This window comes from Micromys minutus (genome assembly GCF_963924665.1).
Source record: "Micromys minutus genome assembly, chromosome: 24".
NCBI classification, from domain to species: domain Eukaryota; kingdom Metazoa; phylum Chordata; class Mammalia; order Rodentia; family Muridae; genus Micromys; species Micromys minutus.
This window is the reverse complement of record NC_137959.1, coordinates 7,187,189-7,201,155: the sequence shown is the minus strand read 5'-3', so window position 1 is coordinate 7,201,155 and position 13,967 is coordinate 7,187,189. Positions and strand designations below refer to the sequence as shown.

Genomic DNA, 13,967 nt, shown 5'->3' with positions numbered 1-13,967 from the left:
AATGTTTTACTTTTCTTGCCAAAGTGACAATAAAGTACATACCACCCCTGCCATCTGTATCACTGTAAACATATTTCACAATATCCAGCAATATTCTCCTTTAAAATTAATCAGAGATGTTCTATTATTCCCCCAAACTATTAGATAACAGTTCATTTATATTAGCATTGTTTAAGACAGAATATAGGCATATATGATATTTAATTTTGTTGGACCAGCAGATAGTTCTGGCGTAATCATGATGTATACCCCAGTAAGATACCTGAGTGCAAGACTAATAAAAGAAAACAAAGAGCTCAGGGAGATGTCTCCGTGGAGAAAGCTCTTACTATATAAATGTGAGGACTGGAATTCAGATTCCCCCAAACCATGTGAAAGTCAGACAGATATAGCAAGATATGGGGATGAGCTGAACATTTCTGAGATAAGATCAAGGATCAGGTAGGTACCGGGGTCTACAGTGAAACAAATGGAAATCTCCACACAGGTTTTTACTTTCTCAAGGAGATTACAATCCACGCCTCACGACTGCTTTGAAAGTTACTTCTCCCATTCCTGGGAAGGAGAGGTTTATTTTGGCTTACTTTTGAAGGGCTCTGTCCATCACAGCAGAGAAGGCATGGCAGCAGGAATAGGAGGGTTGTTTATCCAACACTGGATTTAGAAGCAGAGAGTGGGTAGGAAATGAGTCTGACTATGAACATTTAAGATCCTCCCCTAGTGAACCATATCCTTCTGCAGGGTTCCACCTCATAAATCTCACACAGAAGTCCAAAAACACCTCCAGGGATGGTGGGGCAAAAGTTCAAACACAGGAGTCTGAGGAGGGCGTTTCACTTGCCAACAACAGAATACAGGCAGGCCTATGCTTAGATATTCACACTTGCCAACTTACACAGATCAACATAGGAATAAATCCTGTCTACTTGTCTTACATAAAGCAATTAAAAACTTTTTTAAAGAAATCCAACATCGCAAATGAAATTTCCAAACAATATCCATTTACTGAAGCCCAGCTTTGCTTCAGGCATACAAAATTGAACTTTAAGATGTAACATCAAGAAATTAAGACCCCTAGAATGTTCAGAGGATAGAGTAGAAGGCAGAGAAATAAGCAAGGATTCTACTAAGGCTGTGACCCTCCTACAAGGCAGTAAAATAGAAGCAGAATAAACTGATAAATTAGCTGAGTTCCCCTCTTCTTATATAACAGCAGCCATGGGATCTCAGTCCGATGTGACACAGAAATGGTGTCCCATGCACTAAATAGCAGGTGTATTGTTGTATGGAACAGAGTGCTTGCATGGAGTATGTATGCTTAATAGATTATTCTTTCCTTCTAAACAAAAGTTTAAAATGTTTATTGCTGTTCTACTGAATGAATGCCCAAGAGCAGAGAAAGAACAAAAACGTATTCCTAATAAACACACTGAGCTGTCTAGACAATCGTGATGTTGTAAACTTGATACAGTAAGTTAATGATAACCTTCAAATAGCTTAAGTACTTGTGGTTCCTTATAGAACCAATTTGGTTCGTCTCCAATGTCTCCACTTGGAGTTGTACATGACTTTTTTTTTTTTTTTTTGCCAGTTTTCATCTGAATTCACTGTGAAATAGGACAATTTTGCCTTTGTTTCTTAGCTAAGAACCACTTGATCCTGAAGGTATTGTGAGAAGTCACAGTGAAGAAAGAACCAAGTCAGAGAGGCACACGCTCCTAACTGTGAGTCTAAACCAGTGGATTAGAATAACTTGGAAAGGCAGGATGGGAGTTGAGTGCCTGACTCTGCACTGCTGTGAGTGCTGCACAGTGGGACCCCTGGACCACACAGCAAATGGCCACCCTGGCTTCCCAGTTAAAAGAAAAAAGCTACATTATTCTTTAAACATGCTTTCAGTATGAAGCACCTGTAAAATTGCTACTACTGTTATTTTCTGAAGAGCCTGTCACTGTTATTAGGATGTAAGAATGAAGCTAGTGTTTGCTGACTAAATACACATGGAACAGAAGTACATAGGAGACAGAACAAAGTCCAGTAGTATCTGAAACACTCCCTTCTTTCTCCTTCCTTCTGTGAATTTCCTGGCAGCAAAGCTTTACCTCTTTGATTACTTCATGCAGTTGCTTAAGTATGTCAAGAACAATGGATGGTTCTTTTGACTGACAGGCCACTCAGCAATAGATCTGTACTTTTTTTTTTTTTTCTCGGTTCTGTTATTAGACAGTAGGAATCGCTACTGTGTTCCTAAGCTCTGCTTGAATGGTCTCAAAGGTTTGGAACAGGTTAGAAAAGCATATGATTGTTAGGTACTTAGATAGCAAACTGTGCCCAGTTGCTGCAGGGGTCCATGTTTCTGAGGCTGCTTATAACAGATATCATATATTTCCCTCAGTCTTCTGAACTAACAGTTGGATTCCATTTTTTTCCCAACATGGCTAACATGTCCAAGTTCCCCAGAGCATGCTAATATTTATCTAGGTAGTAACCTATTGTAAATCTAGGCACTTTGAGGGTATCAGACAGGTATGAATCACTGAAGAAAAACAGTCCTGTACCAAAGTCCTTGCTATCTCTCAGCCACCAAGTCTATGACATGTGACATTTAATCTTGGGTCTCAGTTGTCTTCTGTTGACAAGAATCCATCTTTGAAATCAATAACTTTCCAATGAGAATTATCTAAATTCAGGGCAACTTTCTCTTATTAAAGAACATTGTCACTTTACAAAAATGTTAAATAAATTGTTTTTCATATCTCTTTGATTAATGAATGGGATAAAGAACATCATAAGTTAACTTGACAAGGGTCAAATGAGCCAACTCCAATACACACTCAGCACAGAGCACTTGACTGTACTTTGCTGAGGTGCTCTCTTATAGCTTTGGTCGCTCAAATAAGATTATTCAATATCTGCCACAATTAAAAGTATAATCTTTTAAAATAATACTACATCAGTCATACAGAAGTCAAGACTGCATAGCAGCAAACTGAAGAACACCATCGGAAAACAGAATTAACATATCAAACAAGTCAGAGCCTGAACTCATACACTAGCGAAAGCAAGTCAAGATGCCAAGTCCATTCGGAAACCTGCGACACTCCAAACTGGTGAGCCTGCACTGTGTAAATCAAAAATACACACATAGGAACCAGATTGTATCGAGAGGCCTTTTCCCAAATTTATGTCAACAAGGATACTTTACTCCTTAAAAGATACACAAATGAAATTTGAGTCTAAATCTATAAATTATATTTCTTTTTCCTTTAAGTTTTCAGTAAGAAACACTATCTAGTGTACTTGATGTCCAGATCTAAGACCATGTGAGAGAAGCTACTCTAAACACAGGCTCCTCCTGTAGTGAGCTAGATGAAGTTGTAGAGTTTAAATTACCCGTTAGCTCCTAACGAACTAGAAAGCACAGTTAGAACTCTCAGATTAGGGAAAGTTAAAAAAAAACAAAAAACAAAAAAAACAGAACCATAAAACATTAGCAGCCTGACAGGAGGTCTGCAAACATGTCTTTAGTTCTGTAGAAGGGTTTCAATCTGTTTAAAAGCAATATCTAGAATATCAAAAAAGGAAGGTCATAAATAGTCACTAGATAAATAAATATAAAAGCAAGGCAAAACAATAACAAAGAATATTCCTTAACCCTGACCTAATGTTCTTTCAACTCAGAATCCCAGAGAGAGTCCATCAAAGGAAGATGAATCAAATCAAAATGCCAAATGAAACAATTACATGTCATGAGCTAAATATACACAGGTTATAGTAAGATATAATCTGGCTGGTTGATGGAGAAGGAATTCCATGAAAATGAGAAAAACGAGGTCATTCAAAATTAAGTTGAAAATTAACATTCTTCTAGAAAATAATTCTTTTTGTTGCATTTAATATTTTTCATACAATCACTATTAGATGGCTAGGAATCAGACATTTAGATCAAACAAATTCCTCTTTCATGTAATTCTAAAGATTTTGCATTGTGCTTTTTCTCTTTAGTATTTTAAACTTGACTCTCCTTATGTACTCTATAGGGCAGTCTGTAGGCTCACTAGCTTTTATCACACTGAAAACTTCTTAATCCGGTGCCTTAAGGGGGAAAGCAGAGGATTCAGGCAAGTCCGAGGGCTAGCCTGGTCTGCATAACAAGTTCCAAGGTCAGCCAAGGCTAGATGGTTAGAGGCTGTCTTCAAAACACAAGCTCTGGTTCTGTTCCATTCCCTCAAATGAATATAATGTGTACTGGTCTATATCATGTTGAAGATGCAAAAGAAAGTCCTTAAGATAAGGAATAAGATGTTCCTCAACTGCACCAGAAAGCTGTGGTAAGCCAAGGGCTGTTTTCCTCTGACCGAAGCTAGAGAGACTATAGTCGGCTTAGCAGAAGTCACACTTAGCTGCTTGAAGAATATACATTAGTATGATTGTATAATATTATATTTCCTAGTCAAAAGGAGATCCATTGGGATCATAGAACTACAGTAAGAATAACACAAGCATAGAAATTCTAGGAGACAGAGAACACTTAAGAAAATACACAAAGGAAAATGACTTAAATTTAGTGAAATAAATTCATGGCTCTAAGTGATTCCTTAGGAAAAAAATTATAAATGTGTGTGTGTGTGTGTGTTTATTGTAAGTTTTAAAGAGAAATAATCACTCTCTATTCTTCCTAGTATAAATATACTCTATAACCTTATTAAGGCAGTTTGTCTCTGATACGAAGATAAATTATGCTCAGAATTAGCTAGGATCTACAGATCTGCTTTAAGTTATCACATTTTAGACAACATTGCAGTGAGAACATTGAAAAAGTCAGCTTCCTTTCCTATCAGAAGCTACTACATTACACCAAACATATTTCAATCATAAAACTTACCCATAAACACAGTGACATCTTTATTAGAGAAAGTTACTTAGTAGCTGGGCCGTAGTTTACATTTGCTTTCTTTCGAAGAATGCTATCACCGTACTGCACCCTTAATTCTTTTCCCACAGAGACTAATAAAGCTACCGCTGCAGCCGATCTGGACGTGACCTGGAACTGCTGTCCTTTACTTCGTCTCCAGCCCACTGCCTGAGCTATGACTATCTGCAGCGGCCACACCTGGGTGTCAACTCTGACAACTCTGAAAGCAGAGACTCACCTCAGGCTCAGGGACAGCAGTCGCTCCTTGGACTTCAGCAGCTCCCCAACTTTAAAACTGGCACAGCCCAGGAAGCTTTTCTGGAAATAAGAAAGATTTTCCCATCAACTCTTGGGGGGTCCTTCCTTATTTTGTTTTCATGGTGGTTCTCGCAACAATTATACAGAATTTATTTTGAAAAACCATGAAATCCTGAATCAATTAGCCCCAAATATTTCACCGACAGAAAGACACTGCTGAAGCGTTAGCTCTGTTAAAGACAGATATGACAGCCTGGGAAGAGACAAGAAGTAAGACAGCAATCAGGACTTACTAACTCTAATTTCCTCCCCAGGAGAAAACTGCTCTCAGAGAAGGGGCTAAGGCTCAGTGTTCAGCAGGATATTCCTCAAATCACTGGCAACAGCAACTCCGTGTCAAGACTTGAGAAAATCTGCCTCTTGGAGCTATTTTTACATGGGGCTCTGTGAGAGCTATAAATAGAAAGACAATATTTCCCTCTATCACAGAAGGATTTAGAAGCGTTTGCTTCTGCTTGTTGTTGTTTACGAGAATGGGGCATTTCCAACCCACCCACACAGACAACCAGCACTTCTGTTGTATTTTCTAAAATTACTTTTTAAACATCTCACAACCAGGTGTCGTGTTTACCAGTCAATACAGGGCATCTTCTCTTCAATATAAAAAGTAAAATGGAAAAATGGTCATTTCTGCCTCAGGTTTAACTCTTTCCACTGCTCCTGGTTGATTCTGATTCTAATATGACATTATGACATAAAGACCATAAGGTGTATTTTTTCACTTTTCTCCAGGGCAATGGCTAAACATAAAATTACTATTGGCAGCCTGGGATGTCCCACAACAAGAAAACAGGACTTCTTTCAAACTTCTCCCTGCCTCATCTCTGCTGCACCTTGGTGCAGAGCCTGATACTAGCTGAATGCTTCCAGAAGAAAATAAAAGTCTTTCCACACAAGAGGTTATGTGTACATGTGTGCATGTGTGTGCATGTGTGTGTACACGTGTGTGCATGTGTGTGTGCATGTGTGTGTGCATGCATGTGTATGTGCATGTGTGTATGTGTGTGTGTACTGAGTGGTTGCTGAAAGACTAAAATTCAGATAAGATTTTTTTTTCTTTTAAAATGTGTAGGTATGTGGCCTGTGTGACTACTTTTGTGTCATTTGGGTGAGCAAGGAGGCCAGGAGAAGAAACCAGATCCCCTAGAATCAGAGTCACAGTTGTGAGTTGCCCTGTGGGTGCTGGGAACCAAAATCAGTTCCTGTGTGAAAGCAACAAGTGTTCTTAACTCCTCAGTCATCTCTCCAGCCCCAAGTGAAAAAGAAATCTCCCTTAGAAGAACAGGTTCAAAAGGCTTAAAAACAGCCGTCTGAAAACACAACTTGGTGTTGAAATTGTACACAACTCTATTAATGTTAGCCCCAATGCAAAAACCTGAAGTTCAAAATCCCTGTATACGCACCATTGGCTTACAGACCATTCCACCATGTTCTGCCCAACAGCTACCTAGCAACACCATCACTGCCTGTCACCCACCAGGTGCCAGCCAGGCACAGCATTGGCGGCATATAAATAGGATTTCTTGATACTCCAAGCCCCTCTCCCTTCTCTTACTCCTTTTTCCTCTCTTCTTCTCTCTCTCCTTTCCCTTCCCCACCTCCTCCCTTATACCTCTCCCTCCTCTCCCTCCTCTCCCTCTCTCCCTCCCTCCCTCCCTCCCTCCTTCCCACCCTCCTTCCCTCCCACCCTCCCTCCCCCCCCTCTCTCTCACCCCAGCCAGCCTCTATTCTTCTCTCTTTTGCCCTCCTTTCTCTGTCTCTACTCCTTTCCAAGTCCCCACTATCTTCCCCTAGTATAAATCTTTATACGAGGTCTGTCACGTATCAGGATTCCTCAGAGAGCAACCTCAGCATGGGTCGGCCCTGCATTCCTTGCTCCCACCACATTACAAGGCAATTATATCACTGCGTTATATTTCATAACACATACCCAGTCACCAAAGCCTGAAAATTCTGAGCTCATAGTGTTAGATGGGAAAAAGAAAAAAGAAAAAAAAAAAAAAAAAAAAACCCGAGTGAAAGCAAAGGATGTAGTGAGGAAGGAAATGTAAATGAGCTGAAGCTGAACACCAGCACAGGGTCTCCACCAACACAGAGCAGGGGATGCAGTAAGCCCAAGGAGGCACCAACTCCCCACACAGAGAACCCCTGGAGCGGGCGCTGATAGAGGCCCTCTCAGATGCTCTCTGTGGCTCTCCATTCATGGATCATTTTCCTCTATTTTATTGAACACTAGCTAGTATATTTAAGTGGCTTATCTTAAACCTCCACAAATGATTGAGATTTCACATTTGACAAAGAAGCTTATTTCCTGTTTTACTATCCCTGCTGAATATACATCAGACATAGGAACAAAACGTTAACTGGCAACAAATGAGACACTGAGGGGCCTCAAAAGTAAGTGATCCATTTGTTGTTTGTAAGACAACGTCTCCAGCAATCACATAGAACCCACTGCATAGCTTTGAACATGCAATTATCCTCCTGTCTCAGTCGGCTAAGAACTGTCATGTACCAAGGACCACACCCAGATCAAAGAAGTTATTTTAATGCAGGAAGGAGACGCACTCATTTTTAAATTATTTATAGACCACTGTAAGTGTAATGAAGACCGTCCTGTACAGACTACATAGCAAAGTGTCATTCCACCAATTTGCAATTTAAATCTCTGTAAATACATATTTTATTATGTTTTTTAAAATGATGCATACCTGTGTTTTGGAGAATGGGTCTATGAGCACGAGTGTTGGTGTCTTACAGAAACCAGAAATGTGGGATTCCCTGGAGCTGGAGTTACAAACAGTTGTGAGCTGCCATATGGAAGTGGGAAACTAAACCTGGGTTCTCTGAAAGAATAACACATTCTCTTACCTATTGAGCCATCTCTCTAGACCACATTATAAACGTAAATGTGTGTGTATGTGTGTGTGTGTGTGTGTGTGTGTGCACGTGTTTTAAAATTGTACACAATATATATGATCTGATAATATGCTTATATATTATTGTAAATATTTTATAATTACATTTATTATGGGTATATGTATTGATTATATTATAGTTTTATCTTATCTTTCACTGATAATTAGTGGTTTTAACTTAAGTTACTATATTCCATTCCATTTATTATTCACTCTATAAAGAAATTCTTAACTGATCATAAATTTTACAAATCTTTTAACTTTATAAGCCTGTTTGATGTACCCTTCAAAATCATGTAGGTCTAGAGGAATTCAGAATAAAGCAAATACAATAACATGATAGTCTTTTTAGCCATAAAATAGCAATCTTCTCAGACTGGAATTCTGCAGACAGCCAGATGGATGGACAGGTGGAATGACTATTTTTAGGCATGAGCTATGGACACACCATAAGGCACAGCTGCAAGCAAGATTGGTGACCACAGCCACTGACTGTCACTGTCTGCTGGTCCAGGAGCCCTTCACAAGCAGACCTTTGGCTGATCAGTATGAGAGACAGCACAATGAAAGAAACAGAGGGCATGTGCCTTGTATTATGCTATATGGTGAGAATTCGGTGTCAGGGACAATAACCCTGAGACAAGAAGTCCCACCACAACTGTCAGCCCAGGCTCGATCCCAGGAGACACTGTCAGAGCTTTCCAAAATAAGACACATTGGATCTTAATATTGGTAACAGCCTGATAGCATGCCTGCCAAATGGAAACAGAAGGTTTTAGTGGCAAAAGTTTATTTTATTCAAAACCTAATTTCATCTAGGGAGTCTACATTGGACTAAACAAAATACTGAAAGTCCCATGTTTGTTTATTTTTCTTTATTTACTTACAATTAGAATATAAAGTCCCTTCCCTTTCCTTCCTCCAGGCCTCATGTCCCCCTTTCTAGTCCCTCTGTGCCTCCAAACTCTAAAGTCATTGCTTCTTGTTCTTTATCATTGCCCATATGTATGTGTGTATATATGTATGTATGTGTGTATATATGTATGTATGTGTGTATATATGTATGTATGTGTGTATATATGTATGTGTGTATATATGTATGTATGTGTGTATTTATGTATGTATGTGTATATGTATGTATATGTGTATATATGTATGTGTGTATATATGTATGTATGTATGTGTGTATTTATGTATGTGTATATATATGTATGTATGTGTGTATTTATGTATGTATGTGTGTATATATGTATGTATGTGTGTATATATGTATGTATGTGTGTATATATGTATGTATGTGTGTATTTATGTATGTATGTGTGTATATATGTATGTATGTGTGTATTTATGTATGTATGTGTATATATATGTATGTGTATATATATGTATGTATGTGTGTATTTATGTATGTATGTGTGTATATATGTATGTGTGTATTTATGTATGTATGTGTGTATATATGTATGTATGTGTGTATTTATGTATGTATGTGTGTATATATGTATGTATGTGTGTATTTATGTATGTATGTGTATATATATGTATGTGTATATATATGTATGTATGTGTGTATTTATGTATGTATGTGTGTATATATGTACATACACACAGGGGATACCCATGGAGAGGGCAAAAACAAAACATAATGCTAATGTAGAATCATAGTGATACAGAGATATATGTGACTATATATGTATTTATATATAATATTTATGATTGGTTATTATACCAAACAAGATTATATATATAGATAGAGATGTAGATAGAGAGCAGGATAGAGATAATTATAAATGTCATAAGACCACTAACTTTTTAAGCTTGTTTATCTTATATTTTGAAAATGTGCAGATCTGGGTGACTTTAGGGTAAAGTATATATGCCATGATATTATGGTAATCTTTTATCCATAAAGTTAAAATTTCCATATACATTTATTATTGTGTAGTATATATATAATATATATGGGCAAATACAAGAATACAGTATAATAATATGTGTGTGTGTATGTGTGTGTGTGTGCATGTGTGTGCGTGCTGAGTTTATTTTTTTTTGTTTTGTTGTTTCTGTGCGTATGGTTCCAAGGTTGACCACTTTGCTCTGGACCTCCAATTAGGAAGCTCAACCTTGGAAAAGGGTAATTTTCGTGCAGGTAACAGTCATTAGTTTTCTGTAGCTCTCTATCTATGGGTGATAGCCTGTGAGGCTTCATATTCACAAAATGGTTGATCTGTCATTGTTCAAGTCTTGTCCATGAAATATTTTTAAGATGGAACCACAGAGCCAACTTTGTGGTCCTCTGGCTCTTACAGGCCTTCTGCCCCCTCTTCCATGATTTTTCTTAAAGTTCCATTTTATTCCAAAAACAGTATATTATGGTTTTACATTGAAGCACCAAACAGGATAACTGCCAATACATTTACATTTTATTCTTTTATGATTTTTATTTGAATTTGTTTCACCTAGTAAAAGTCAACATAGGATCTACCCAATCACCAACTCCAAATTAGAGAACAAAACATCCAACTATGTGAGCACACACTGGACATATTGCAACAGAATGAATTAGAGAAAAATCAATTTTCTCTCTAAGATCGAATACCCATGGAGACAGAAAAACCAATCCACAATGTTAACACAAAGCAGTAAGAATGCAGAGCATTATTTTGAGCATAAAGTAATCAACACAAACTGTTAGTAGCTCCGTGAGGATATCAGACAGTGTATTAGCTACACAAACACAGGGCTTAAGATAATTCACCCAAGGGTCTGGTGTCTTAGCGGTACTTTCGGCCCACTTAAAATTCTATGGAAAGATGGGAGTATTTGAAAAGAAGGTGAAGGAGAAAGAAGAGTCATAGGAGAGATAAATGAGAAGGAGCTGGGGTATGAGGGAAGGAGAGGGAAAAGAATCTGGAAAAAGTGAAGGGAGAGAAGTGATAGGACTGGGAAAGAAGAGGAGAAAGAGAAATATATTTGCAGTACAAAAGGAAAATATGTATGCAAAAGTAAATATTTGATTCAGAAGAAATTCTAAATATTTTTAAAAATAGAAGATATAAAGGCTATGAAGTTTTATTCAGTTACTACTGTTAAGAAATTATTTCCCTTGACTCCGATTTGCTCAGATTTGTTTTAGGATGTGTGAGATATTCACAAGAAATTTGGCTCATATAAAAACTGTCTGAAATTGGGGGTGGAGATGAAGAAGTTCATAAGAATTATATGTGTTGCACACAGCCACAATCATTAGCATTTAGGAAGCCATATTAGACCAGGATAGAATGTAAAAGTAGCTTTATTAGTCTCTGTAATTGATGTCTTGGAGGGTATTGTCTCCATCTACTAACCTAGGGCTAGTCTTGCAAGCTTCTAGCCTTAGTATAATCTAATCTAGGCCTCTGAGACTTGCTGCTGAATAAGCTCACCATTTCTTGTTCTTTCTGAACTCTGGCTGGCTGGTTCAACTCAGCTGTTCTGGTTTTAAACTCCACTCCAAGCTTACTGATTCAATTTGGCTTTTCTCTCTGCCTCTAAATTGCTCTGCTTGCACTCCAAACTAACTCTGGCAATCTTTTCTAATTTATGGATCTTTCTCTTTCCCTTACTCATTCTGTCTTTACTTGCATCTAGCTTGTTCTCTCTTCAATATGTCTCTGTAAATTTCTCCCAATAGAACTGCTGCCTCCTCCCTCTCTGTGCTGCTCCCTGTCTCTCTGTCTCTGTCTGTCTGTCTGTCTCTCTGTCTATCTCTCAATTTTATAGTCTTCTCTACAAACTCTACTCTATTCCTGTACTGTATTCCCTTTTGCCTTGGATGTCTGTTTTTCCCTTAAGTAGGTTTTCTTTCTTCTCTCTTCTTCTGAGGGTTGGGCGTAGCCTATTTTGCCAAATCTTTCTCTGATTCATCACTTTGTCTGCCACTCAATTAGAAAACATTTTCAAACATGAGTGCTTCTTTCTATAAACTAACTTTGCCTTAATTGTTTGAAATTAAAGGTATGGCATGTCTGTATTATAGCCAGAGGGATTAAAGCTGTGTGCTAAAGGCAGGCCCCTACCTTAACTAGAAACAGATTCAAATATCCACATCCTGTAACATTAGAACTCTCACCTCTTAGTTCTCTGCCAAGCATCTTTTTACCCACCGTGTGCTATGTCAAGTTTCCAGCACAGATGGCAATTCCCTGCCCTGATAGATCTTTTGTTGCCCAGTTTGTAGCTCTGACCTTCCAGCCCTCCTCACGACAATACAATACTCACAAGTATCAACCTAGGGAAGATGATCATTACAAAATACAGCATATCATCTTAATCACTCACCTGGGTAGAGAATAATAACCACAGTATAAAAAAGTGATTATTAATGGCTATTCCTGAAATCTCTTCACAGGGAATGTGAGACCAAAAGTTTATCCTTCTCTGCAATATAGGGACTTAGAGTGTGCTGTAGATAGACAGACAACTTATCAGACTTGAAACCTCATGTTGTATGTCAACACTGGCTCCACTCTTCTCTACTAAGGAAGTCAGCCTAGGTACTACAAGCTGACAAACCTCCATCGGGAAGCTCATCTCACAGAACCATCACTCTTAGGATATTCCAAGTGTTTTACAGAACTGTGTTACACAAGTGGGTTAGTTCCTACTTTAATAGCTTAAAATGTGACTACTTCAAGTAGAGAGATCCATAAAGATATGTCATGGAGAAAGAAAGCAGGGACTATACTTTTTATATTGAGCATATTTTAAGAATATATTAGTTAGCATAATAAGTTAAATAAAAATATAATTAATTTAGGCCATTTCTTTGAACTGCTTAAAAATATGACTATTATACATTTTAAATGACTTTTGAGGAAAATCTTGTATGCTATTTCATTTTTACTGAACAGGGGTACATTACAGATTAGATGAGCTTAGAAATGATACTTTTACCTATTCTTACAAAGTCATATGGTAAAAACTGTAAAGGCCTTTGAAGAGCTGAAGTTGATATACAATTGTTATGATATACACACATGTATGTGTATACATATATGGCATACACAAACAATGTATATATAATTATGTACTATAATTATATAATAAGACATTCTTATAGCCTGAACAATTTATCTTCACTGTCAATCATAAAAAAATGTGGCTGCATGATGTCCCACTCCATAATAAAAACTGCTATTACTGAAACAACATTATAAAGAAAACAATATAGACTATTAAGAGTTTATGAATAACCTCAAAACTAAAGAGTGCCACATGATAGGTCATTTACTAATGAATTAAATGTTCATTATGAATACAGTTAAGAAGATCTTATGACATAAATTGGCATCTATTTGACTAACTCATCAGGAAACTGCTTGGATACATCCAGTAGATGTTGCTTAATAATAAATGAAACACAATGTTAGGAATTACAGTGAAAGGTTCCAGCTTGTGTTAGAATAAGAATTCTTAGTACATCATACACATTAGATTTTCTACATTAGTATGATCATTTCTAGACTCTTCTCTCTTGGTGTTTGTAATTTGCTTTCTTATGGTTCTAAAAGTAATGTAGAGCAAGATGGAATCCTCTTTGATTATTTTAATAAAGAGTACAGATATAAAACTATAAATATTGGACTGAGCAAAATCAAGAAATCATGTTTAGCCATGAATTCAGTGTCTAGGAATGTGGAAAATTACAGAAACCTAATGCCCACACTTTCATTACTAGTAGTGCTTTGTTTGTTTAAGGAGGTGCTTTTCCTGGAATCTCCTTTAAGGACTCAGTTCTTCTCAGTGGCACATAAAACACAGAATATTAAGTAGGA

The 13,967-nt window shown here is 37.4% G+C and overlaps 1 protein-coding gene across 5 annotated transcripts in view; it reads right to left on the bottom strand.

The window, feature by feature from the left end:
• INPP4B (inositol polyphosphate-4-phosphatase type II B) overlaps nt 1-13,967 on the bottom strand; it is a 297,538-nt gene that overhangs the window by 211,754 nt on the left and 71,817 nt on the right. For 3 of the 5 annotated variants that reach the window (XM_080937276.1, XM_080937278.1, XM_080937280.1), the window contains exons 1-2: nt 5,467-5,566; nt 5,154-5,233 (exon numbers count right to left, since the gene is read on the bottom strand). The gene's annotated coding sequence lies outside the window, so the exon portion shown is untranslated. Of the gene's footprint in view, nt 1-5,153; nt 5,234-5,466; nt 5,567-13,967 lie in introns of those variants that run through there. The other 2 variants (XM_080937277.1, XM_080937279.1) reach the window with 1 other exon arrangement.